We start from the raw sequence: 27000 nt of genomic DNA, 5'->3' as shown, positions 1-27000 counted from the left end.
TCTTTCATTGGCGTAAAACAAGGCTGCAATCTTGCAGCGATCCTCTTCAATTTATACCTAGCGGATATTGAAGAGATTTGGGACGGAGCTAAATCATTTCCAATTAGATTAGGTACTCTTTCCTTATCATGCCTAGCGTACGAGGACGATATACTGCTCTTTGACCGCACGCAGGCTGGTCTTCAAGGAAAATTAGAAAGTTTTGAGCAATACTGTAGGAGCAATAACCTTTTGGTTAATCCGCAAAAATCTAAAATAATTATTTTTTCTAACAAAAAAAAGGTTTGTCATTTTGTATGGGCAGTTGATGCTTTACCCATCGAAATCTCTTTCAATCTGCCATACCTTGGGCTCATTCTAACGAAAAATAAGTCATTCACAAGAATAAAGGAGGCCTTGTTAATTAAATCAATACCATTAAAATGTCAAATGGAGGTACTTTTGCATAAAATTTGTACATTTTCGCTAACACCTGTCCTTGAATTCTACTTAAAAAAAGTGGAGGCAATTTTGTTGTATGGCGTCGAGTTGCATTTGTGCGACTTGGGTCCACTTCTAGACCAAATACAAGAACAGTTGTGGAAATATACCCTCAGCTTACCTGTATCCATGCCTAGCGCAATTGTTAGACATGAACCGGGGCTCATTTCCCTTTCTGCCATATATAATTGGCGCCTACTACTAAACTTCGCAAAAATGTTATATCCACCTAAAAACTCCTTATATACAGCTTTACATAAAATGACACTTAATAATAACCCTGCTTCCATTTACCATTATAGAGAACGTATGTCCGCGATTATGGCAAAAATTAACATACCAATTGAAGATTTGGAGCTTTTTCAGGAAAAGATTATACCTATGTGACTGGGCAGACACCTGCACGAAGATCGCTACCTATGTTTCTTTTACTGAATATTTTACATTTGTGCATCGACAAGTACCTCGAATGGCGTATTTAACTTTATGCCCTTGTCCAAAAGTCCGTCGAACTTTTATGTTATTCAGACTTGATCTTTTGCATACATGTGTCAGACTGAAGCATTGGTATCAAAAGGATTCAGATTCTTACTCTGACATATGCCGATTCTGTAATCAAACACAAGAGACGTTAAAACATCTATTTCTATATTGCACTTATTTTGAAATCGCTCGATGCAAAATTATAGACTCCTTTCTTCATGCTAATACGAGCCTAGCAAGAGAATGGATCTGGATGAAATGCATGTGGGGTGCTACAAATGTCACCTTAATTAGAACTACGAGACTAGTTAAAATTATTGCGCTCGAAATTGAAAGAGACCAACTATCCTGGAATCATTAAGATGAAAATTAGTTCTTTGACTATTTCTGTTTTGATTGTAGATGAATGTGCTCATGTGATATATTTCACTTTTTTTTTTTACTATGATGTGTATGATAGTTTTATTTATGCTTTGTTGCTGATACTTATTTTCTATTGCGCTGGTTTTATATGTTCTCTTTATGCACTATTTTGTCTGTATCAACTTTTTCCTTTGAACTGAAGTATGAAATATTTGTAAAGGTCTCGATTTGTATCTTGTCTAAAAACAAATAAACAATTAAGAAAAAAAAAAAGAAAATGCCTAATATTTATAAACAAGCCAAAGCTGTTGGCTTTGCCAATGCTCGTTTTTATCAGGTCTTCAGTCAATAACATGCCTAGTGCTTATAAAAAGAGATGTGGAAGCCAGACCTGTTGAAGCGATGTTTATTACACAGCACGTTTACAATTCAAATGAAGTCATTAACTCTCAGAAGACTGCACACACTGGCAGGCATTTCGAGTGCAGGATTTGAAAGTAAGGCTTGATCAAAGCGAGCTGCAGCAGTTCCCATGAGGAGGTATGTTGGGGCAGGGAGGGGCAGGAACTGGGTGGGAATGACCATAGGGATTAGCATGGCCATGGGCAGTCAATGGGTGGGCAAAGAGCCAACCAACACCTACAAGCTTTGAGTCCCTCCTCATATGACATTTCTTCCTATCTGTACTCTAATGCAATAGTTTTGGCTTATTGGTGGTGCTAAAATGCTACCTAACAGCCCAAACCACAAACAATGTGTAGTTGCGCCAGGGGCTTGACAAGGAGGACCAGGCTGCCCAGTGGCGGGCACTGTATAGGAGGGCAGCAAGCGCTGAGAGTGTAGGGACCAAGGCTTGACCGCTATGACCTGGCATGGGAATAGGTATCTGACACATACAGGCTTCAGATGAAAACTATGCAGTCCATATTTGTTGAGATCCTAACCACTCAAAGTGCACCAATAACATTAATTATTGTTTTCCATTTTCCGCCACTGTCTCCTTCTATCTATCAGTGGCGGCCGCTTACTTAGGGCGCCGCCCCCCCCACCCAGGAGAGAGAAGTGTTCACTCCTCTCTGCATCATTCGTTTTTTTTTTCGTGTGCATAGAACAGTTTTCACTCCTCTGTATCATTTGTTTTTGTTATGAGCAGCATGGGGCGCGCCATGGAAATCCTTTCTGTCCAGCTTTCATCTGCAGTAATATACAATTCTATGAAATAGAATTAAATCGATTAATGGCTGCACAGAACATGGCCAGTGTAGAAGTAAGAATGCTTAGCCTGCCAGGCCTGTCGAGGTGGAAACAACGTAAAGGAAGCTATCAAGCACCCCTGCCGACAATATTATTTACACCCACACTCCCCAATCGCAAACACCTGCAAGAGCGCATGGCCACTGTTTTTGAGTGTATTTTTATCATTTTGACCGCTTGATCTTGCGGCCCTTGTGGGGAGGGGGCGTTAGTAGGAACCATGATGACCCCCACTAGTAGCGCAGTGGCAACATACCAGCCAGGTAGAGGTGGCTGGGCATTCGTGAGCTGAGCACTGCTAGTGTGACTGCTACGGCGCTGTCAATTCTAGCGCGGTTCATCATCTGTTTACTCAGTCTAACATGCTGCTCTATCAGAGTGTGCGGTAATGCTGGTTTCCCTGCAGCAGCAGGTGAAAGTAATATTGGCATTTGCAGTTGTGAAATGTCTAGCTTCTGTGCAAGTATTACATTTTAAGGGTGTGCCAGCCTACTTTTGGCACGTATGTACAATGTACACCGTTTTAATATTTTTAAAGGATTTTTTGAAGTATGTTTTCTTGCTGGCTCAGAATCATTCTGCCAGTTTCTAAGTTGCTATGTTCTTCATATATTCAGTAACCATACAGTACTTGTGCGCCTTTCAGCTATTCTGTTTTCATTGCCAACAAATTCATTCATTTCCAATTTTGCTTTTAACTGCCCCCTAACGTCACTTAGATGTGATCTACTTCGTTTCACCTTTCCATTGCACACCAACCCAGATCTTATAAAAGTGGGACACGGTGTCCCTGCGATAGAACTCGTAGGAGGTAATTTACAGAGCAATGAAGATCTGTGTGAAATGGAAAGACTCAAAAGCGTCCTCTTTCGGGTGGGATGTAACGTGAGGCCTGTTGTGTTGAGGTTATTAGTGAGAGGGGGCAGCACGCCCATTGCACGTGTACAACCAAAACCATTTTTTTGACTCTGCATTCCCTTGTATTTTCTACCTTGCTTGTCATTAGATGTTCAGTGCTTTAATGCATGGCTGCAGCATGGAGAGAGGAGCAGGGATTTGTTAAAGGCCCAGCGGCCACCGCATATATGTTACATTATCTTGCATTTGTATAGCACCTACTTCCATATTTTATGGCATCAAAGCGCATTTGTATATAGAGAAGAAAAAGAGGGTTATAAAAGAGTCAAGACTTGTCTTTCGGGGCAAGGAGGCAGGTCTGTGTTGTAGCTAGGTGTGGGGCAGGGAAGTGGGAAGGGATGGAGGCACGCACCCTCTATAAAATATGAATTTTACACATGTATTATCCCACTAAGAGCCCTTCTCTTGCACAGTTTAGCCACACAGGTGTATACAATCAATTCAGAACTTATAAACTTAGCAACAGTGAAGTTCCAGGTGATGCAAGAAGTTTCACTACTTCAGTACTTCACGTTGCCTACTTAGAACGCATCTCAGTGGTTTCCATGTTCATTAAATTCTCAACCTTAGTTAGGGGATAAACGCATATAAATACCAGTAACAGCATGACAAAATGATATTTTTCCACCATTAATGGATAACTATACAATACATTTCTTTATGCATGCAGCATATTACCAGTTATTCTCAATACAAGCTGCAGTGAAATAAACCATCACACACTTGCATACGTAAGAATAATGTACTACCATTCCATTCGTACCTAACACTTAATACTTTTTAAGTCATGTTTGTGTGGGTTTGGACAGTAAATTGCACATTTTGAAAGCCATTTTTCCAAAATTATCATGCTGGAAAACCCCCTCGCACCCTCTTTGATGTCGGTTGGGCTCACTCGTTGCGATTGCTCGCTTCCAAATTCGCCCAGAGAAATGTACGCCCCACCACCTTTCAAAGCCACCAGCCGCCACTGCTATCTATCTATCTGTGTTCTTGTATTGTGCCACTAACCCAAAGGCTTCAGGGCGCACACAGGAGGCGGGGAAAAGACAGACAACAAAAACAAATAATCCAAAAGAGAAAGGATAAGAAAGCGGAAAATCATCCCACAAGCCAACAAGAAGATAACAAAAATCATTAGATGTTACAAGAAAATGGCGGTGTAGAGATGAATATCAAAGCAATAAGAATGAGGGGATTACCCATGACCTATATCAAATAGGAATGTTTTTAGTTGTTTCTTGAAAACAGTTAATGAACTGCTTTCAGCCAGGTGTTTTGGCATTGAGTTCCATAGGGCAGGAGCACAAAGATTGAAACTAGCACCACCAATTATCTTCAAAGTAGACAGGGGTTGGACCAGAGCAATATTACAACTAGATCATAGTAAACGTCCGACGGGTTTCTTTTTAATCCAGTAAGATATGACGGGGCATCGCCCCGCAGGCATTTGTTCACAATAGACAAACCCTTATGCTGCAACCGCTGTTGAACAAAGCACTGTAGCCTTGGCCATTGACATCATACAGGCAGCCTTTCCCAAGTGACGTACCCATATCCTGGATGCTTTCTGCATCAGGTAGACCACACCAACTGCTTTCCAACTATCCGGGAGGATAGCTCAGGGGCAACGCGTCTTGGAAGCAAAACAATGCATAGCAACACAGGTTTGAATCCCGGTCCAGCCTTATAAAAGAATAACACCCATGAGGCACTAGTTCTACCACTGGCCACAGAACAGGTATTCTATAAAGGCAACATGCAGCAAATCATCAATATCCAGATGATCGTTGGTGCAGCTCCCTGTTTCCTCCATGTGTACATAATTGTCATGCTTCATACATGATGCAATTATCCTGTACAGAAAAGTTGCCTGGTTTGCCTAATGGTGAGCAAAGTGATATGCCTGAGCTGGCTCCTAGATAGTTAAAACCATAGTCCAATACTCACAAGCGTACCATGGCTCCACCAAGTATACAGGCACGACACCTGTGACACTGCCGTGTAGCGTACGGCAACCAGAACAAGAGAAATACTTGCAACACCTATGGACCTCCACAGGACAAGGGGAAATACTTGCAACACCTATGGACCTCCACAGGACAAGGAGAAATACTTGCTACACCTGTGGACCTCCGCAGGACAAGGGGAAATACTTGCGACACCTATGGACCTCCGCAGGACAAGGGGAAATACTTGCGACACCGATGGACCTCCGCAGGACAAAGGGAAATACTCGCGACACCTATAGACCTCCACAGGACAAGGAGAAATACTTGCGACTCCTATGGACCTCCAAGGGGAAATACTCGCGACACCTATAGACCTCCACAGGACAAGGAGAAATACTCACGACACCTATGGACCTCCACAGGACAAGGGGAAATACTCGCAACACCTATGGACCTCCACAGGACAAGGGGAAATACCAGGAGGAGAAGCAGGGCGTGAACCGGCCCATTGACGGCACTGCAGACGAAGAGGCAGGCAGCATGAGCAATCCTCACAAAACACCACCATACCATCAACACGTGCACAAATGTAAAACTAAATGCGTTGCATCATGGCACCCGATCACATGACAATGTCTCCAGCCACACGCATGGGCAATGTTGCCTGAGGGGAGATAAACAAGCACTCACCATATCCGGTCCCTGCGTGAGAAAGGCAGAGGCCTAACCTGCAAAGAAAGTGTGTTTTATAGCCGCCTACTACGCTATGATATAGGCTTAAGGAGAAATGCAGCCAGAGATGACAATGCACACTACATCTTTTCTTTTACAGAAATCTATGTAGTGCAAGCAACCGGTTGTGTCTCATATTTATCACTCGCCCACCCTAATAGTAGTCCTGTGCCAGCAACCACCTTTCCGACTCTCCACTCTCGCTCAGACACAAGTCCAATATCCTCTCCAGGGGTGTTGCTAGGTCTGGAAAATATCCGGGGTATGCTAATGTCGGGACTAGGGGCTAGCTAGCCTTTTGCTTGTAGCTCCTGAGCTTCAATCTGGGGCTACAACCCCAGATTGTAGCCCCTCCAGTCACCATCTACCAACGCCTCTGGTCCTTTCATCTCCTCTTTGGGACACAGAAGTGCTTTGTCCCTGTGGTGTGGATATGTCTGTCCTTTAGGCTGCACTGGAGTCTCCTAAGCAGAAGATATGGATGTGGAGGTGGGAGGGACAGTGTGGGCAATAGAGATGTCCCTACCACAGTTCACGGATCAAAGGTTAGCGATCAAGCATCTGCGCCATGTTGGAAAGCCACGGGGTGTGCCCAGAGTTTGCATAGACCAAATGCCTGTTGAGGGCAACAGCGGTGGCCATCCACCCTGGGGCCTGCACTAGGCCCTCGCAATATGACACATGACAAGACTGAACTTGGCGGCATTTGCCTTTGACAGGCTGCACTCCTTTGCTACCAATTCGCAGGCAGCAGCAGGGATGGACTGGCCTATGTGGAACTCTGGAGATTTTCCGGTAGGCCTCTGTACCCTGGTCCTCCTTTGTGTGCTATTTCCAAATTTTCCTATCGGAAAAAGAGTTGGGCTTGCTGAAAATGCGTAATATGGGGCCACTTTCACAATTATTTCCAGGGCCTCGTTTGGTTCCCAGTCCACCCCTGGGCAGCAGCGGCCTAGCACAAGCTTGTGTAAATTGGCTGCGAATTACGTGTGAGGTAAAATGTCAAGTCGATCAACTGGTGAGGAAAAATGTATCATGCACAGACTCGCAGAGTTTTCCTTCAGCAAGCCACACGCAGAGCAAAAACAATTATGTAATATGAATATATAAGCACTCTTCGGAAGGAGCGACTCTAAATTATGCTGGTATTTTGCAAATAATAAAAAATCATCAAAATAAAAAGGAAAACCATACCACTGGGAGTACCATCAAGAACAGCTGCGAAAAAACAATTTAGAGTGATGGCGAACCACCGGAAAGGAAGGAACAGGTTGTGTGGAAGGTTAATTAGAAGATGTACATTTCAACCTGAAAAAAACAAAGACGGCCACCAGGGGTGGACTGGAAACCAAAAGAGGCCCTGGAAATAATGTTCAAAGTGGCCCCATATTACACATTTTCACAAAGTCCTACTCTTTTCCTGTGAGAAAATGTGGACATTTAATGTGTTACCACACAAGAGGCTAAGGGTGCAGAGGCCGACCGGGAAATATCCAGAGTTGTCTATAGGCCAGTCCAGCCTTGTCGGCCACAAGTTGAGTCAATGCAAGGCAGTGTTGAGCAGAATGACCATGTCTTCCAGGCAAAAGTGGGGGGAACTGTTATGAGTTAAGGTGCAGAGGTCTGGGGTCTATTGTCAGGGACACCAGGAGTAGGAGTCGGAAAAGCCCTCTCTGTACCACAGGAGGCAGACTTGAGAGCCTGACTGAAGCTGTTAAAAACCAAATAGCCTCCAAAGCAAAAGACAAAAAATGGGAAGCATGTCAAGCACAGAGGAGCCTATTGAGATACCCCCGGCCCCCACTGCCCCCACTGCCAGCCACTAGGAGCCGAGATTTCGGCAAAAGGATATGGCCGCCACGGCCGTTGCCAGGACACCCTTCCGGCAACATGAGTCAGCCACAGCCCATTGGTCCACTCACCAGGCCCACCCCTCCACCCTTGCTTCATATGGGGTGGAGGCACACCGACAGGCGAAGCCGCAGCAGAGCGAAGGCCAGGAGCAAAGGCCTAGCTCGCTCTCAGCGGCTCCGCTGCAAGGGGACCTGCACCAGCTGCCCCTCTGTGCATCACCTGCTTTGCACCTAGGAGCGCTCGAAAACAGCCGTCAGGGACACCCACTGCTCCCAGACCACCCAATATACTCTGAGACCCTAATGAGCATTGAGGCTCCCAAAGATGCCCCCAGGCCCCACTGCCCACACCGCCAGCCACGAGGAGCCGATATTCCGGTAAAAGAAGATGGCCGCCACGGCCGTTGCCAGGACGCCCTTCCGGCAACATGAGGCAGCCATAGCCCATTGGTCCACCTACCAGGCCTGCCCCCCACCCCTGCTTCATATGGGGTGGAGGCACACCGACAGGCGAAGCTGCAGCAGAGCGAAGGCCAGGAGCGAAGGCCTAGTTCGCTCTCAGCGGCTCTCCGCTGCTCGACCGTGCAGACCACGGCCTCCAGTCCTTCTTTGCAAGGTAAGGGTCATGGTTCCTCTTTCTACCCTCCTGCAATGTTACCGTGCCCGCTAGCAAACAGAAACATGTGGCCCTGGTCACGCATATCTCCCTACCCCCCCGCCCACTTCCTGTCCTGGGTTCTCCTGCAGATCTGCCCGCCTTGGGTCCAGGATCTCCCCTTCCGCCCGGTGCCCCAGTAGCGTCACCTCTCCTTGCCATGCTCCTGCACCCTGCACAGCTCCCCTCTCCCTTCCAGCTACTGTTGCAGGGGCTCGACCCTGCTCCAACACCCCTTGTAATGCCATCCCTACTACTCTCCTACCTCCGTCCAGGCCGCCGCAGAACCTGAGCCCACGCTACTTCCGGAAAACTGCTCCGGCGCCACAGGCTCATCGGCCCGCACCAAGATACACATGCTGGCCGACTGCCACCCATATCTACCCGAGTCAATCACCTGTTCTGCGCTCGCCGACTCACTCCTGCACCTGGGACCACCCATCCTCGTCAGCCAAACAGACTTTGTTGCACCCCTCCCCTGTGACCTATAGCATGGATACTACCTCTGACCACTTTAAGCAACTCTGTGACCTTGCTACTAATGGAGTGCCTTGTAATGTGTTGCCAGTATCGAGGTCTGCTCCCCCTGCAATTACTGATGTGCCCTGTATTGTGCTGCCAGCATCTTTGATTGTTGCCCCTGCTACTACTGAAGTGACTTGTACTATGTTTCTAGCATCTATGATTGTCGCCCCGCTACTACTGAAGTGTCTTGTACTATGTTGCCAGCATCTATGATTGTTGCCCCCGCTACTACTGATGTGCCTTGTACCATGTTGCCAACATCTATGATTGTTGCCCCTGCTACTATTTATGTGAATTGTACCATGCTGTAAGCATCTATGATTGTTGCCCCTGCTACTACTGAAGTGTCTTGTACTTTGTTGCCAGCATCTATGATTGTTGCCCCTGCTACTACTGATGTGCTTTGTACCATGTTGCCAACATCTAAGATTGTTGCCCCTACTACTATGGATGTGCCTTGTACCATGCTGCCAGCATCTATGATTGTTGCCCCTTCTACTATTGAGTTGCCCTGCCCTGTACTGCCAGCTCACACTGTGGAAACTCTGCCCACGACTATACCCTGCACACCATTGACACCATACTGCATTGTGCCTTAGTGAATGCCCGGTCCCTGCCCGCACACCTACTTGATATTCACAACCTTATCACCTCCAATAAACTTGACTTACTCAGTGAAACCTGGCTAAACGAGGCATCTGGCCCTGCCCTTTCACTTGCCATCCTAGAAGGGTACTCCATCCACAGACAAGATTACTCCACTCACAGAAGTGGGGGGGGGTAGCTGTCATTGCCAAGGAGAATCTTGCACTCGGGAGAATTCAAGCGGACTTGGGTCAGAGCTCTGACTACCTCCTGCTCAAACTGAAGCTCTCAGCCAGCTGTACCATTGCCTTCCACGTTGTCTACCGTCCTCCTGGACTGAGCACTGACTTCCAGGAAGCCTTAATCCACCCGCTTTCAGACAATCTAAAAAGCTCATCTAAAGTTATCCTCTTAGGTGACTTCAACCTCGGCCTCAATGATTCTAAGGATTCCAACACCACTGCCCTCAATAAAGCGCTCTCCAATCTTGGGTTCTCCCAATCTATCTCCAAGCCCACCCACTCTAAAAGGCGGATGATAGACTGGGTTGCTCACCACAACTGCACCCTAGAGGTCAAAGACATCACCCCTATCCCTTGGTCTGACCACCATTGCATCAATTTTGAGATCACCACATCTAAAGGGCCTTCCAGGCCAGCAATTCCGCTCCCGGCCGCACTCACCAGAAGCTCTCGGCAGCTCACAAAGGAAAACCTCACTAAACATCTCCTGGTACCTGCATTATTGCCTCCCTTCTCCAATGATCCAAATGTACTCGCCAATGACTTCAAGAGAGTCATCACCATGGCCGTGGACACTGTAGAGCCACTCACCCTCAAAAAAGCAAAAAAAGTAAAGCATGTGAACGCCTGGTTCTCCCAGGAGCTCTTACAGCTACGTTCCAAAAAAAGAGCTGCACTCGCTGTGTGGAAGAATAACCCCAAAGACACCACCAGAGCAGCTTTCAAGCCTCTAGCCACAGAATATAAAAACACCATCATTAAGGCTAAGGCGTCCTCCTTCAACGCTAGAATCTCGGATGCCAAGTAAGGTACCAAAGAAATCTTCACCATCTTTAGAGAGCTAGAGACCCCTGCCTCCCCTCCTCCCACTCTCCTAAAAGATGAAGCCTGGTGTAACAAAATTCAGTCCACCATGTTGGATAAATTGGACTCTCTGCACGCCAAGATCCTTGCACACTAAAAGGCACTTAACAACCTTATAGCCAAAAACCATGGCCCCCCAGCTCCATCAGCTGACACCTGCCATCCCCTCTGTTTGAGTTTAAGGACATGAATGAAACCAAAGTCGCTGCCCTCCTTAGATCCATTAAGCCCTCCAACTGTAAAGGGGACGTCTGCCCAGCTCAGGTGATCAAGGACTGCGCCCACTCCCTTGTCCCCTTCATCACAGCCTTCATTAACGCCTCTTTCAAGTCTGGCCATGTTCCAGCTGAGCTCAAGGAAGCGTGGGTTTGTCCGCTCCTCAAAAAACCTTCCCTAGACCCATCGGTCCCAGGGAATTATAGGGACCATTACCACTGTCCCTTTTTTACTAAAAATCCTGGACAAAGCAGCTTACCTGCAAGTACAAACATTTCTCGAAGAAAACCATCTTCTTGGTCTTCGGCAGTCAGGCTTCAGGCCAAGACATGGCACCGCAACGGCTCTTCTGGACCTCAAGAATCAGATGGATGACCTCAGAGATGCAGGCAAACCTGCTCTACTCTTCCTTCTGGACTTATCAGCTGCCTTTAATCTGGTGGATCATGAGACCCTCTGCCACCATCTTGCCACCGCAGCGAACTTCTCCCCCGCTGCCTGCAATTGGATAACTTCTTTCCTGCAGGAAAGAGAAATGAAGGTCTTCTCTGACTCTTCCTGCGCTGACCTGAGCATTATCCAATGTGGTGTCCCACAGGGATCGTGCATCGCCCTAACCCTTTACAACCTCTTCGCGAGGCCGATCTTCAAGATCATTGATGCCCTGGGCATCTCATACACGAACTATGCTGATGACAGCCAGGTGCTTATCCCCCTCTCGGGGGATTACATGTCCGACCTCAACACACTCAATTCCATCTACTCTACGATCCAATCTTGGATGGCAGAAAACTGGTTATGCCTCAACAGCGAGAAAACTGAGCTTCTGCTGATTGGATCCCCGTCCATCTTGGGCAAGCTGGACAAGCAATACAATTCCTTCACCATAGACAACATTCATATCCCCGTCTCCCAAACGGTCAAGACCCTTGGTGTATACATGGACCCGAACTTGAACATGAATAGGCAGGTCAATGCCATTGCATCCTCCTCAGCCTATTACTCCAAACTTCTCAACGCAGTCAGACCGTACTTCTCCCAACAGAATTGCCTCACCATCGCCAGGGCAATAATTGGCTCAAGATTGGACTACTGCAATGCCCTTCTAATAGGGACGTCAGGAAAAAACCTTGCTAAACGTCAACTAGTCCAAAACAATGCCCTTAGGGCAGCCACTGGACTATCACATAGGGACCACATCTCTGACCTTAGGTGTCAGGTCCACTGGCTTCCAGTTAAGGAAAGAATCATATTCAAAACTCTTGCCGTCACGCACAAATGTCTCCACGATCAGGCCCCCCATTATCTCGTCCAGAGATTCTCTAAACCCTGTGCATCCAGGCCAACCAGAGTGGCCTACTCCAACTTGATCACTGTGCCAAAAATCTGCAGGTGCGTGCTGGTGGCACCAGTTTCCCCACCATGGCAGCCACCCTCTGGAATTCCCTTCCACCGCACACCAGACAAATTGACTCTCACACTGCCTTTCGCAAGGCCATCAAAACTAGTCTCTTCAAATAAATGTGCCTGTTTTTTGTTCCGCAACCTAGGACCTCTGCCTATGTAACACTGTATTTATGTCTAAGAACACTTCTGGGGAAGCTTTTTTGTAACCCTTAATCAAGCCTTCCTACGCACCGCTTACAGCACCTCAATGCCCGCGGGCTGCAGTGCGCTTTCCAAATGTAAAAAATAAAATAAAATAAATAAAGTCTGCTGGGAAGAGTAGATGGAAACAATCGCAATTCACACCACGAGAAAAGCACACAATGTCAGCTGGCCCATCGCACCACGCTTCTCCTCGCCTACGATATCAACACCACAGGACAATCGATAATAAAAAAGCATGACCAAACAATTCTTTTCCTCAGGTGGAAAAGAGCCAATCGCGGCCCAGGGAGTAGGCAGATGGATTATTTCCATGCCATTTATCTTGACAGAAACAAAAGAACAGAGGAAAAGATGAAAACATTTAAGAAAAGTAGAGATGGATTCAGTCCCTCGCATCTACTCTTCTGTCCTTCCTCAGGAACACTGGGAGAGAAGGCTTTGGGGAAAGTTTGAGAAGTACGGAAATGGGTAAAATGAAGTTGCCAGCAGGTTTTATTCTCTGATCGAGAAATAACAGGAGCAGTAGGGCTCTTTGTGAAGAGGGAAACTAGATAAAAGACCAAGAAGAGTTAATTAGATCATTACATGGCGTTAAGGAAAGACGGTTGAGAAGGTGATAACATTCCACGGCTCAAGAGGAGAAGGAATAGATTGTAAGAAGTTTGGGGAAGCAAACTGTGGAGAAAACAAAAACAGATACTAAGAAGAAATTGACACAAAATGGAATTCACTATCCTGGAGGGTCTATATGCTTCCTATATGTAGCATCCAAGAATGTCCAAACCACTAGAACGACTAACAACTCTCCACCTGTGTATCCATCTTAAGCATTACAATAGTGTGAGCTTCATTCTTTCATCTTTTACCCTTTTCCAATAAGTTTAACAATGCCACAAAAAACTTTCACCAGGAGAGAATCCTATTATATTGCATCGCGGATTGGCAGCACAAAAGGGGCAAGCGAATCCTGCAAAGAAAAATGTTGTTTGTCCACTCGGAAAAACATAGTAGAGACCTAAATTAAAATCAACTGCATGTACCAAGATGCTGGTACATATGAATACTATTAAGGATAGAACAAAACAATAGGATTCTCTCCTGATGATCCAATATACAACTGTGGAGAAACAGGTGTAGTGAGATAAAGAATTGTTGTAATGAAAAACGGTGTTATTTGGACACATGTAACAAACAAAAGGAGGCAACAGACAAGAAAATAAAAGCACCAGAAGTTATTTGGTGTGACACTGTGAAACTTAATGGAAAAAGGATAAAAGATGAAAGAATGAAGCTCACACTATTGTAATGCTTAAGATAGAAACACAGTTTGGTGCAATTAGCTGAATACCTGAAAATGATAACAAATCTACCATTCATTCAAATGTATTTGATCAATTTGGGTAATACCCATGAAATAGCACATGTGCGTGTGTCACATGGGCCGAAGGGCAGATGGACAGTGGATGCAACAACATGTGGTCAGTGCCAATACACTGGTGGCACACTTATGCATTTTTGGGGCACGTGTGCATGCTAGCTCGGTGATTGTGATAACGGTAGGGTTGCAGTCCTTCTTGACATTGAGTGATTGCATTTTGTCTAGCTGCTTTGCATAGTCACTAAACCCCAACCACTGCTTGGGCATTATGGATAAAGCAAACGTCATAGGGGCTAATGAAAAGAAAATGTAGGTTCTCTGAGGAAGCACTGAAGATCTTACTCGCAAGGTGTTGCCTCATTACTATTATTGTTATTTTATTTTATTGTTTAAAGCGTGGACCTAGCTCGAGAGCAGCAGAGTGCTGTACAGGGCGTGGGTAGCCAGCTTTTGGGCTGGCATCTTTTACCAGTAGTGCAGTACTATGAGTTGCGGTCTGTGGTTTCACCTGTATGTCCATTGGGAATAGTACTTAGTCAAATGTTGTTGAAAAAGCCATGTTATGAGAGATTTGAGCAATTGGAGAATTGCAGGGGCATTCCGAGCAGACACTGGGATTGAGTTCCAAAGGGCGGTGCTTGACAAGAGAACGATTGTTTGCGGGCAAGTTGGGATTCGAGCCGGGTGGTCGATTTGCTGCGTGATCAGTGTGTGCCACCAGATACCTCGAACTTAGCCGCCCGATTCGATCGTGTGCAACTCATGACTGCTTTGTAGCTGATGCATGCAGTCTTGAGCAGTGTGTTATGTTATGTTATGTTAATTTATTTTATAAAGCCCACGCTCATCATCAAGGAGAAGAGAGAATGAGCTTAGAACAGATATGTTTTCAGTAGTTGACGAAAAGCCAAATGATTATCAATAGATCCCAATGCAGAGGGCAGAGAGTTCCACAGCTTCACACAGCCACCGAAAAAATGAACAGCCTCCAACCCGCTCAAACCGGTAGCGAGGAACAATGAGGAAACAGGAGTTCTTTGACCGTAGATCACGGGAGTGTAAATAGGGGTAGAACTTTTCCCGAAGGTACTCCGCACCTGGCCCATAAAAGGCCCGATGTACTATCACCAGTGATTTAAACTGCACTGCTGCCGAAAATGGCAGCCAGTGTAACGATCTGATGATGGGGAATATATGAACACCATAGGGAGATCTGTACTGAGACGAGCTCCATAATTTTGGAGAAGCTGTAACCGATTCAACAAATACAAAGATTGTGGCAGCAGAAGGGAGGTGCAGTAGTTTAAACGACTTAATACAAGCAAGGCCGTAACTATGGGCCTAGGTCGAGCCGGAAGAAGCAGCAGGACCATACGGAGGACACAGAGTTGAAAGAAGCCTGCCTTACAAATAGCCCCAACTTGGGCGTTCATCGACAAAGATACGGAAAGGATGACTCCAAGGTTTTTTACCTGCAGGACATTAGAGGGTCACGTCCCCAGCTCGATGGGCCATAAAGCCGGTGACCAGGACAGGGCGGGCTCGATGACAGCGTGCTGGGGGCCGCACAGGGGGTACACCACCAGGACCTCGGTCTTATCCCCATTAAATTTCAGCCAGTTGCTGCCCATCGACTCATCCACAGCCGCAAGGCAACTCCTAAGCTGAGATGCGATGTCCGGCTGGGAAGAATCCAGCCGGACGATGATCTGGGTATCATCAGCATAGGAGTAGCACCTGAAGCCGAAGGAGCGGATGAGCAAAACAAGAGGCTTAATATAGATATTAAACAAGGCCCGGGACATGGCCGATCCCTGGGGGAACCCACAAAGCAGCATCGCAGCTGCTGAGAAGAAGGAGGCAAGAGTCAATATTTGACTGCGGTCGGCCAAGAAAGAGGCAAACCATTCCAGAACCTGGCCGGTCAGGCCGGCCGCCGCAAAACAATCCAATAGCACCTGCTGGTATACGGTAGCAAACGCGGCTGATAAGTATAATAAGATAAGGGCAGCCTGTTCTGCACTCATCGGCCAGTCGACACAGGTCTTCGTACACAGAGATCAAAACGCTCTCTGTCCCACGACCCGAATGAAACCCTGACTGAAACGGATTGAGAAAAGAAGAATACTCAAGAAAAAACGTGAGCAAAGGAGATACAAGAGATTCCATTAATTTCATGGAAAATGGGAGTAGAGAAATGGGCCTGAAATTTACCAGGGATGTGGGATCTAATGAGGGCTTCTTCAGGAGTGGGATAACAACTGCTTGCTTAAGCTCTGGCGCAATAGAGCCGGATAGGCAGGAGTCTTTAACCGCGTCTGTCAGCCATAAAGATATATGTGGAGGGATATCTTTCAAGATCCTAACGGGAATGGCATCAGAGGGGGAAGCAGATTTAAGTTTACTAAATGCACGCTCAACCTCCTCAACTGAGAAAATTAGAAAAGTCGACCAGGTGTGATCTAAAACCCTCGGCAAGGTTTGTTGCTCAGGGACAGGAAAAGCAGATGAACGAATCTTATCTCGTATCACATTGACTTTTGTCAATAAAGAAAGCAGCCAGGTCATCACAGAAACCATGGGAAGGTTCAGCCTGTGGGGCAGAGTCTGTGGGGGAAGGAAAGAGAACAAACCACAGAGAATAATTCCTAAGGTTGATTAAGGGCATTTTCAATTTTACCCGTATAGTAAATACTTTTGGCGGATTGTAAGACACAAAGGCCTGCAATATTGTTCAGAAGTCCTGCAGTGGGATGAAGGGTTTTATTTTGCAAAGGGTGGAGATTTGGAGCCAGGCTGTTTTGACCTTCTTGGCTATGTGTTCCTGGAATAATATGCTGCTGTCCATGCTAAAGCATACAGATTCTGCTGAATCCAAGAGTTGCAAATCTAATCCTTCTAGCTATATATCTCTGAGTCATTGTTGGACAAGTTGTTGTGCAGCGGGAGGAGAGATGAGGACAAAGTTGGTCTTGGATAGGTTAAATTGGAGGTAGGAAGTTGACATCCATGAATGGATGATGGCTAGGTAATCACAAAGACGACTGATGTCCTGAGGGCCTTTCACTATGATGTGCAATTGAGTATCATTCGCGTATTCGTGGATGGTGATATTGGGACCTTTCAGAAGTATTCACAGAGGCTCTATGTAAAGGTTAAAAAGGATCAGTGAGAGGATGGAGCCTTCAGTTACTCCACAGGAGACAGGCAGTCGGTTATAACACAGCATGTTTATTGGGATGGCCTGATGTCTCTCCGAGAGGTAGATAGTAAACTAATTCAGGTCAGTGCAAGAGAATCCCATACTGTAGGCGAGGAGGGAGAGGGGGATGGGGTTGTTGCCGGTTGCCAGTGATAGAGTCGAAAACAAAAGGATCGAATGCCTTTTGATCAACAGTCAAAGGATTGAAAAAAAGGGTCGAATTTTTTTTTTTTTTTTATGGGGGGGTTCCCCCCCCAGCACCCCGTTTTCTTTATTAAATACATTTTTTTACCAACCCAAACTAAAAAATATATAAATAAATAAATGCAACCCTTTTTTGCGATCCTTTTGCATTCGAGCAAAAGGTCATTCGATCCTTTTTTTTCGATCGTTTGACTGGACACCGTTGTTGCCAGAGTCAAATGCAACCGAGAGGTCAAGGAGGACGAGGTGGCATGAGTCACCCCTAGCCATGATTTGAAGGGCATCATCGACCACTTGGCTGGTAGTAGTCTCAATGCTACACTTGGGGTGGTACACCGATTGATAGTCATTGAGGAGGTGTAGTTGTTTGATTCTGCCGAGAAGTTGTGTTGTGACAAATGTTTCCAAGATTTTGCCAATAAACAGGAGGTTTGCAATGTGCCAGTAGTTTGCCAGGTCATCTGGGTTAGGGGCTGTTTTTTTCAAAGGTGACATAAGACCTGTCTTGATGGTATGTGGGAATGAACCTTCTGTGAGTGAGGCATTAATAGTGCTGAGGAGTGCGTGGATTGCTGTGCCCACCACTTCCCTAACGATGGAGGACCGGATGATGTTGTCAGAGTGGGATGTAGGTCTGAGGGAGGAGATTGTTTTTAGGAGGTGTTGGGGAGAGAGAATTTGGTCCAGAGGAGCAGTATGCATACCGGAGTGCAGGGTATGAGGGGGGCTAATGCTCCGGAAGGTGAATTCGATGATCTGTCTGATGTCTTTTATTTTTTCAATTAAAATGTGTTGATACCATCGCATTTCTCCTGAGTTGCTGGCACCTCAGGGCTGGATGATGGTTTGGTACAAGGCTTTACTATGTCAAAGAGGACTGCTCCTGTTAGAGGCTGCCATGATGGTGATGAAATAGTCAGCAGCTTTCGCCTCTGTAATTAGAATCCTATGGTTGGCACAGAGAGATCTGAGGTTTTTTTAGACTTCCAAGGTTACGTTTTTTGTGCCACCATTTCTATAGTGCTCCAATTGAGCGTTTATTGGCGGCAAGCTCACCATTGTACCAGGGGGTGAGAGGATTGGTCTTAGCGCAACTGGCTATTAGAGGGGCATCAGTGTCCACCAGTTTAATAGCAGAGTTGTTGAAAAGTTATAGGAGTACAGAGCATTCCCTGTGGTGGGTAATTCTGTGAGTTTTGCTGCTAGCTCATTGACGGGAAAGCGTATGAACGAGTGGCACTGAGCGAGGGGACTGTGGTGCAGCGGTGATCTACAATGGGATTGCAGCATGGTCAGACAAGTTGAGGTGGAAAGGGTCTTCGCAGTTGATGGGGAGACTGATGTAAAGACAAAAAAGTCTAGCGTGTTGCCTTTGTTATGCGTAGGAAACAGCACAATTTGCTCAAGGTCCATGGATCCCGTCGGTGCGGTTGTTGGCGTGAGAATCAGGGATGTCAGAATCTCATAGAAAGGCATTATTAGTGTATGCTGATTTGGTAGAGGAGAGTAAATTGGAGATGTTGGCAATGGAAGAGTCACTCCTGCAAAGTGGCCTGTAGATAAGGTGGAAGGTAATGGATTCCTTGTGAGATAAAGGGAACCGGCAGTCAAGTGATTCAAATGAGCTTGTTCTGGGAGAAGGGACGATGGAGTATGGGCAATCGCTACTGTGGATGATTGCCATTCCTCCTCCTGCCTTTAAGGGCCAGTTTGCATATTGGATGCAGTAGCCTGGGGGTAAACCATGTTTCGGTGATGAAGTAGGTGCCAAGCTTATTGTACAAGCTGAGGTAAGCAATCTCTGTGGTGTGAGTGCCTGCTGAACGATCACTGATCAGCATGAGTGGGCATGTTAGTGTGGTCCATAGGTATTGGATGGGGCAAGAGCAATAATGAAGAGGTTGGCTTGGGTAGCTTGCTAGGGCTAGCCAGGATGCTCACCATTTGAACACTAGCGAGAATGGGGATAGGCTGCTGAGGGAGAAGACATATGGTGATGTCTTTTGGTGAGTAGCAGCGGCTACTTTGTAGGTGAAATGCAGAATAGCTGGTCTGCCCCTTGGCCCAATCAGGCCCGAACAGGCACAAACAGTGCACCCAATCTCTTATAGAAACTGAAGCATGCAGCTTGAACGCTGGATACGCTTCACTAGTTTGGAACTATACCTAGGGGAACTGTAGTTCTTGTACATATATCTTGCCAACAAGGCGCGACAGCGCCAGAGCAGCACGTCTAGATGGTCTGTGGCGGTCCACGGCTGTACAGTTGTACGCTCAGTATCTTTACACTTTGGCCATCTTACCGGTAAGTTGATCGATATTAAAGCTTACTTTTCTAATAATATCTAATTAGCAGCCTTGACTTAAGCAATATGGCTCGAGCGCGGGGCCATTACCGACTCAGGTAATGCCCTGGGGCCCATAGTTATAGGCCCGAGCGAAGCGAGGAAAAAAAAAGATTTTTTAATAAAACGTACCTGAGTCCCGAGTGGGGGACGCTGGAAGCCTCCAGCCATGTGGAGACATTGGAGAGGGGATCGCCCCACTCCAAGTCTCCACACGGCTGGGGGCTGCCATCGTCCCCCACGGGGACAAAGGAGCAAGAAGGTAAGTGGGGTGGGGAGGGAGGAGGGAGGAAAGGGAAAAAAAGAAATTTAAAAAAGCCTTACCCGAGTCCCTGGTGGGGGGCGAAGGCAGCCTCTCAGCTGTGGGGAGGCTCGCAGCGGGGATGGCCCCGCTTTGAGCCTCCTCATTGGCTGAGGGGCTGCCACGCCCTCCGCCAAGGACAAGGCAGCTATAATCCCAGCTGAGAATCGAAGGATTCTCATCCGGGCAACGACCCAGCGACAGCCAATCAGAATTCGTGTTGCATTCTGGTTGACTCTCGCCGGGTACTAATACTTGATATAGCTGGTAATCTGGCTTTTCAGCCATAATGTGCAAATACCACATTGCTGTCTTATAGAAACTCGCAGGAAGGTTTTCACTCTCTCTGTGTCCTGAATAAGATCAGGTTCTCAAACATTTTACGTGCCCCCTCTATGTCGATCCCAAAACATACTACAAGGTTTATGCTTACAATGGCACTGATGAATGCTAGATCAGCCTTTAAAATGCAACTGTTATAAATGTCTATATCCATTTCAGCGAACCAGCTATTTTCTGGATAACTGAATCCTGATTTACACCTTCATGTGTAACATCTTTCCACACATTGGTACCGGAAAATTATCAAATCAAGTGGCTCAATCGGGAACAGCAAAAAGGGGGGGATTGCTATCTTTATATATAAAGTGGAATGTATGCATGTGTGTATGTTTGTCCATTTGTACAAATCCACACTATTGAACCCACGTCGCACTCATTTTGCATGGATTCCTCTTTTGTCTGGGGCAAGATCGTAGTCAATGTTTGATTGCAAAAATCTTATATGCAAAAACGTTTTTGGATGTGTGTGTGTATGTTTGTCGGGCTATACAAGTCCACACCGTTGTACCCACTGCTACCACATTTTGCCAGAATTCCTCATTTGTCTGGGGCAAGATTGTAGTCTATGTTTGGATGCAAAAAATGTACTCCGTAGACACCCTAATTTAGTGATGCTCACCCCGATTCACTACAGTAGGTACTAGAAGGAGGCAACATTTGGAAAAGTGTCTGAAGCAAAATGTTTGATGTGTTGGTTATTCCTTTGAAATGTATTACTACTGTATACAGTTCAAAAGTGTTTATTATGCATTTTAAAAGGGAATAAAACGAAACATTTATTTTTTTATCACACTACTCCAAATATGGGAAATGGCAGGTTTACAGTTTACATAAGTTCATTCACAAGAAGAGCGCACAATCAATGAATCTTTCTTGGACACTTCCTCATATGTGCTGAAGCCATTGAGTGACAGAAACATGGCGCACAAAAAATGAACATCAATTGGAAAAGCTCCATCTGATGCAAAGCGAAAATCAATATCAGAGCTTCTGAAACACAATAATAAACTGCAGCATGATTTGCCAACCAGAGGACAAGAGCACATTTCTACAGGGCAAATTAGATCCCAGAGCAAACTGAAGCAAGACTTGCCGACAACAGAAAAAGAGCAACATTCTCCAGGGCACATAAGACAACACTCAATCAGGACAAGGCCAACGCCGGTTACACCAGCTAGTTTTGTATGAAATACTCTTGATCTTTCTAATTTTCATTCTCTGAACTGGGATGATTCATCCCAGATATTGGCCTGCACATGTCAGCTTAACCCCAATAATTCTTAGCAAGTGATCCTATGCTACAGACCCCCAGGATCGGCTAGTGTCTCTTTTTAGATAGTATTGATGCCTATCTGGGGACTGAAGCCCTGTGTTTCTCGAAGTACATTTTTTTCAGGAGACCTTAACATCTGGTGCAATGATCCTGTGGATGCCGATTTTATACATCTAAAAGACATTCTAGATTCACATAATCTCTGCATTCTCTCTAATTTACCTATTCATAGAAATCAACACTGTCTGGATCCAATATTGTCTAGGGGGCTTAGCCTATATCATCTTAATAATAAGCTGGTCAACTGTTCAGATCACTATATGGTACATTTTACCATGGTAACTAATATGACCACTGGTAAAATCAAGATAACCACAAGCTCAGAACTACATTGCTGGAAAAGAGACCTTGATCTTCTTTCAGACTTTATCCTTTTGCATAATGTACAGGTAGTAAGTACCAAAGCAAACGTCCTGTGCAGACTCATACACAATCTTGATGCAACAATTACAAGATACCATAGTTCCCATGAAAAAGGTTAAAACGAAAAAGAAATAATCAATGGCAAAGTGAAAAATGGAAGTCTCTTAATGGTTTATACCAGTAATCTGAAAAATAAATGGCTTAGGACTAGAGCTGAAGATGATCATGTTAAAGTTAAACTGGCACTAAAAACCTATAAGGGTGAAATCCTATTGGCCAAGTCCCTTTGTCTTCAGAAACCTATGAATCTTGCAGACAATAGACCTAAAGCCTTCTTTACGGCTATTGGACATTTCTCTAATCCCATTTGTATAAATACTAGCATACCAAAATCTCAAAATATTGCAAATGACTTTAATATATTTTTCGGGATAAAACTGACCAGATTAAATTAAATATTGACTCCCACATTGTTACCCCTCACATTGAGGTCTACATCGATCATGTGGTCGACGATGGAGCATTTACACCTGGATTTTATTTTTCATTGGTGACAAAAGAAATCATTGAGAAATGTACTGCCAATCCCAAACCCACAAATTATAGCTATGATTCTATTCCAGTTTATCTGGCCAAACAATACACACAGGCTCTTAGCAAACCTTTACAGATGTTTATGAATGCGTCCTTAAACCAAGGTAGTGTACCAGTGGAATTAAAGAAATCATACCTCCCTCCATTCTTAAAGAAATCCACTTTGGATAAACAAATTCTGTCCAACTACTGTCCTGTCACAGGCCTCCTGTGGCCAACCAAAATACTGATGAAAATTGTGACCAACCTGCTGCAGGGGTTTTTGGAAGATAACAATATACTGGATTGTTATCAATCAGGATTTAGGCCAGGCCATGGCACAGAGACTGCACTGTTGGTGGTCTGGGATGACCTTCTCGAAGCTGCCGACAAGGGTGATATCAGCATGCTTGTTATGCTTCACTTATTATGATATGATATGATATGGCATTTATAATGTGCCTCTACACAAGTTTTCCAAGGCGCGACGAGGCAAGCGAGGGGGAACAGAGGGAAGATAGAGACAACAATCTCACTAGGCCAGGTGACATTGAGATTGTGCAAGTGCAGGGGATGGGGGAAGAGGAAAGGTTTGGGGGGAGGGGGCAGTGCAGTACATGGGATCAACATAAAAGATAAATAGAATAAATAAAGCAATAAGTAAAAGTGCAGCCAGCTGGTGGCAAGTGCAGTGTTTAAGTGCAGACATCAGGTGTCAAGTGCTGGTAGGGGACTGAAGGGATACAGAAAACAGTGTCTAGGAGCGGGGGTTGCCAGGGAGGCAGTGAAGGTGTGCAACTGGTGGGGAGCGAACCTGGGCCCAAGCTCAGAGGGTGGCCAGGTGACAAGTGCAGTTTCAGTTTCAGCCAGGAGTTCAGCAGGGGAGAGGAGGAGAGAAAGCAGAAGCAAAGAAGAAGGTTTTGGGGTGCTTCCGGAACCAGAGAAGGTTCTCCTCAATTTTCAGGAAGGCAGGGAGGCTGTTCCAGATGGAGGCACCAGCCGAAGAAAGAGATCTATCACTAACTTGTTGCTTGGAGAAGCGACTGACCTTGAGGGAGTTGGAGGCAGATGAGCGAAGATCTCGAGAAGGAAGATATTTATGAAGAATGAGTTGAAGGTATTGAGGCCCCAGGCTCCAGAAGGCCTTGTGGACAATGCAGAGGGTTTTGAATGTAATCCTTGCAGCCACTGGGAGCCAGTGCAGAGATTTCAGTCCTGGAGAGATACGATCCCTGGGCTTGAGGCCAAGGACAAGTCTCTCAGTCCTGTTCTGGATGAGTTGCAGAGGGTGGAGAGTTGAAGCAGGCAGATTTAGAAATAGGCTGTTGCAGTAGTCCAGCCTAGAGAGAACCAGAGCTCTGGAGACAGTGAGCTTCTGGGGGAAGGAGAGGAAAGGAAGAATATCTCTGCAGCTGGTAGTGTGACTTCTTTGAGATGTCAGAGATGTGAGGAGAGAAGGAGAATTTGGAGTCGAAGAAGACCTTAAGGTTTCTAGCCTCACAGGTGGGAGCAATTAGAGGGCCAAGAGAGGCTTGTCAGCAGCGTTTGACACAGTTGAACAGAGCTCTGGAGACAGTGAGCTTCTGGGGGAAGGTGCCAAGGACAAGGCGGCTATAATCCCAGCTGAGAATCGAAGGATTCTCATCCGGGCAATGACCCAGCGACAGCCAATCAGAATTCGTGTTGCATTCTGGTTGACTCTCGCCGGGTACTAATACTTGATATAGCTGGTAATCTGGCTTTTCAGCCATAATGTGCAAATACCACATTGCTGTCTTATAGAAACTCGCAGGAAGGTTTTCACTCTCTCTGTGTCCTGAATAAGATCAGGTTCTCAAACATTTTACGTGCCCCCTCTATGTTGATCCCAAAACATACTACAAGGTTTATGCTTACAATGGCACTGATGAATGCTAGATCAGCCTTTAAAATGCAACTGTTATAAATGTCTATATCCATTTCAGCGAACCAGCTATTTTCTGGATAACTGAATCCTGATTTACACCTTCATGTGTAACATCTTTCCACACATTGGTACCGGAAAATTATCAAATCAAGTGGCTCAATCGGGAACAGCAAAAAGGGGGGGATTGCTATCTTTATATATAAAGTGGAATGTATGCATGTGTGTATGTTTGTCCATTTATACAAATCCACACTATTGAACCCACGTCGCACTCATTTTGCATGGATTCCTCTTTTGTCTGGGGCAAGATCGTAGTCAATGTTTGATTGCAAAACTCTTATATGTAAAAACGTTTTTGGATGTGTGTGTGTATGTTTGTCGGGCTATACAAGTCCACACCGTTGTACCCACTGCTACCACATTTTGCCAGAATTCCTCATTTGTCTGGGGCAAGATTGTAGTCTATGTTTGGATGCAAAAAATGTACTCCGTAGACACCCTAATTTAGTGATGCTCACCCCGATTCACTACAGTAGGTACTAGAAGGAGGCAACATTTGGAAAAGTGTCTGAAGCAAAATGTTTGATGTGTTGGTTATTCCTTTGAAATGTATTACTACTGTATACAGTTCAAAAGTGTTTATTATGCATTTTAAAAGGGAATAAAACGAAACATTTATTTTTTATCACACTACTCCAAATATGGGAAATGGCAGGTTTACAGTTTACATAAGTTCATTCACAAGAAGAGCGCACAATCAATGAATCTTTCTTGGACACTTCCTCATATGTGCTGAAGCCATTGAGTGACAGAAACATGGCGCACAAAAAATGAACATCACTTGGAAAAGCTCCATCTGATGCAAAGCGAAAATCAATATCAGAGCTTCTGAAACACAACAATAAACTGCAGCATGACTTGCCAACCAGAGGACAAGAGCACATTTCTACAGGGGAAATTAGATCCCAGAGCAAACTGAAGCAAGACTTGCCGACAAGAGAACAAGAGCAACATTCTCCAGGGCACATAAGACAACACCCAATCAGGACAAGGCCAACGCCGGTTACACCAGTTAGTTTTGTATGAAATACTCTTGATCTTTCTAATTTTCATTCTCTGAACTGGGATGATTCAGCCCAGATATTGGCCTGCACATGTCAGCTTAACCCCAATAATTCTTAGCAAGTGGTCCTATGCTACAGACCCCCAGGATCGGCTAGTGTCTCTTTTTAGTATTGATGCCTATCTGGGGATTGAAGCCCTGTGTTTCTCGAAGTACATTTTTTTAGGAGACCTTAACATCTGGTGCAATGATCCTGTGGATGCCGATTTTATACATCTAAAAGACATTACGACCCTGGCGGTAAGGGGTTTACGCCAGCGTTAGCTGCGCCGACCCCTTACCGCCAATTACGAGGTCCCCTAGCGCCATGGTGCTTTTAACACCTGCTTTTAGCAGGTGTTAAAATCCATGGCGCTAAGGGACCATGGAGTTAATTACGCCACCGTAATTTACGGTGGCGTAATTAACGCCTTCCCCACTCCCATTATGCCCTATGGGGCAAAAATGGGAATGGGGAAGGGTAAATGGGGATTGGGGACTTACCGCCCCGCCAAGGTCGGAATGGGGCGGTAAGTCCGCCAACCACCATGGCGTAAACGTAGTTTACGCCATGGTGGTAAAGTCACGGCCCAGGCGGTAACTTACCGCCTGGGTCGTAATGAGGCCCATTCTAGATTCACATAATCTCTGCATTCTCTCTAATTTACCTATTCATAGAAATCAACACTGTCTGGATCCAATATTGTCTAGAGGGCTTAGCCTATATCATCTTAATAATAAGCTGGTCAACTGTTCAGATCACTATATGGTACATTTTACCATGGTAACTAATATGACCACTGGTAAATTCAAGATAACCACAAGCTCAGAACTACATTGCTGGAAAAGAGACCTTGATCTTCTTTTAGACTTTATCCTTTTGCATAATGTACAGGTAGTAAGTACCAAGGAAATCTTCCTGTGCAGACTCATACACAATCTTGATGCAACAATTACAAGATACCATAGTTCCCAGGAAAAAGGTTAAAACTAAAAAGAAATAATCAATGGCAAAGTGAAAAATGGAAGTCTCTCAATGGTTTATACCAGAAATCTGAAAAATAAATGGCTTAGGACTAGAGCCGAAGATGATCATGTTAAAGTTAAGCTGGCACTAAAAACCTATAAGGGTGAAATCCTATTGGCCAAGTCCCTTTGTCTTCAGAAACCTATGAATCTTGCAGACAATAGACCTAAAGCCTTCTTTACGGCTATTGG

This window comes from Ambystoma mexicanum, chromosome 7q (assembly GCF_040938575.1).
Source record: "Ambystoma mexicanum isolate Mex_15411 chromosome 7q, UKY_AmexF1_1, whole genome shotgun sequence".
Lineage (NCBI taxonomy): Eukaryota > Metazoa > Chordata > Amphibia > Caudata > Ambystomatidae > Ambystoma > Ambystoma mexicanum.
The sequence above is the reverse complement of the archived record's forward strand: the minus strand, read 5'-3'. Positions refer to the sequence as shown.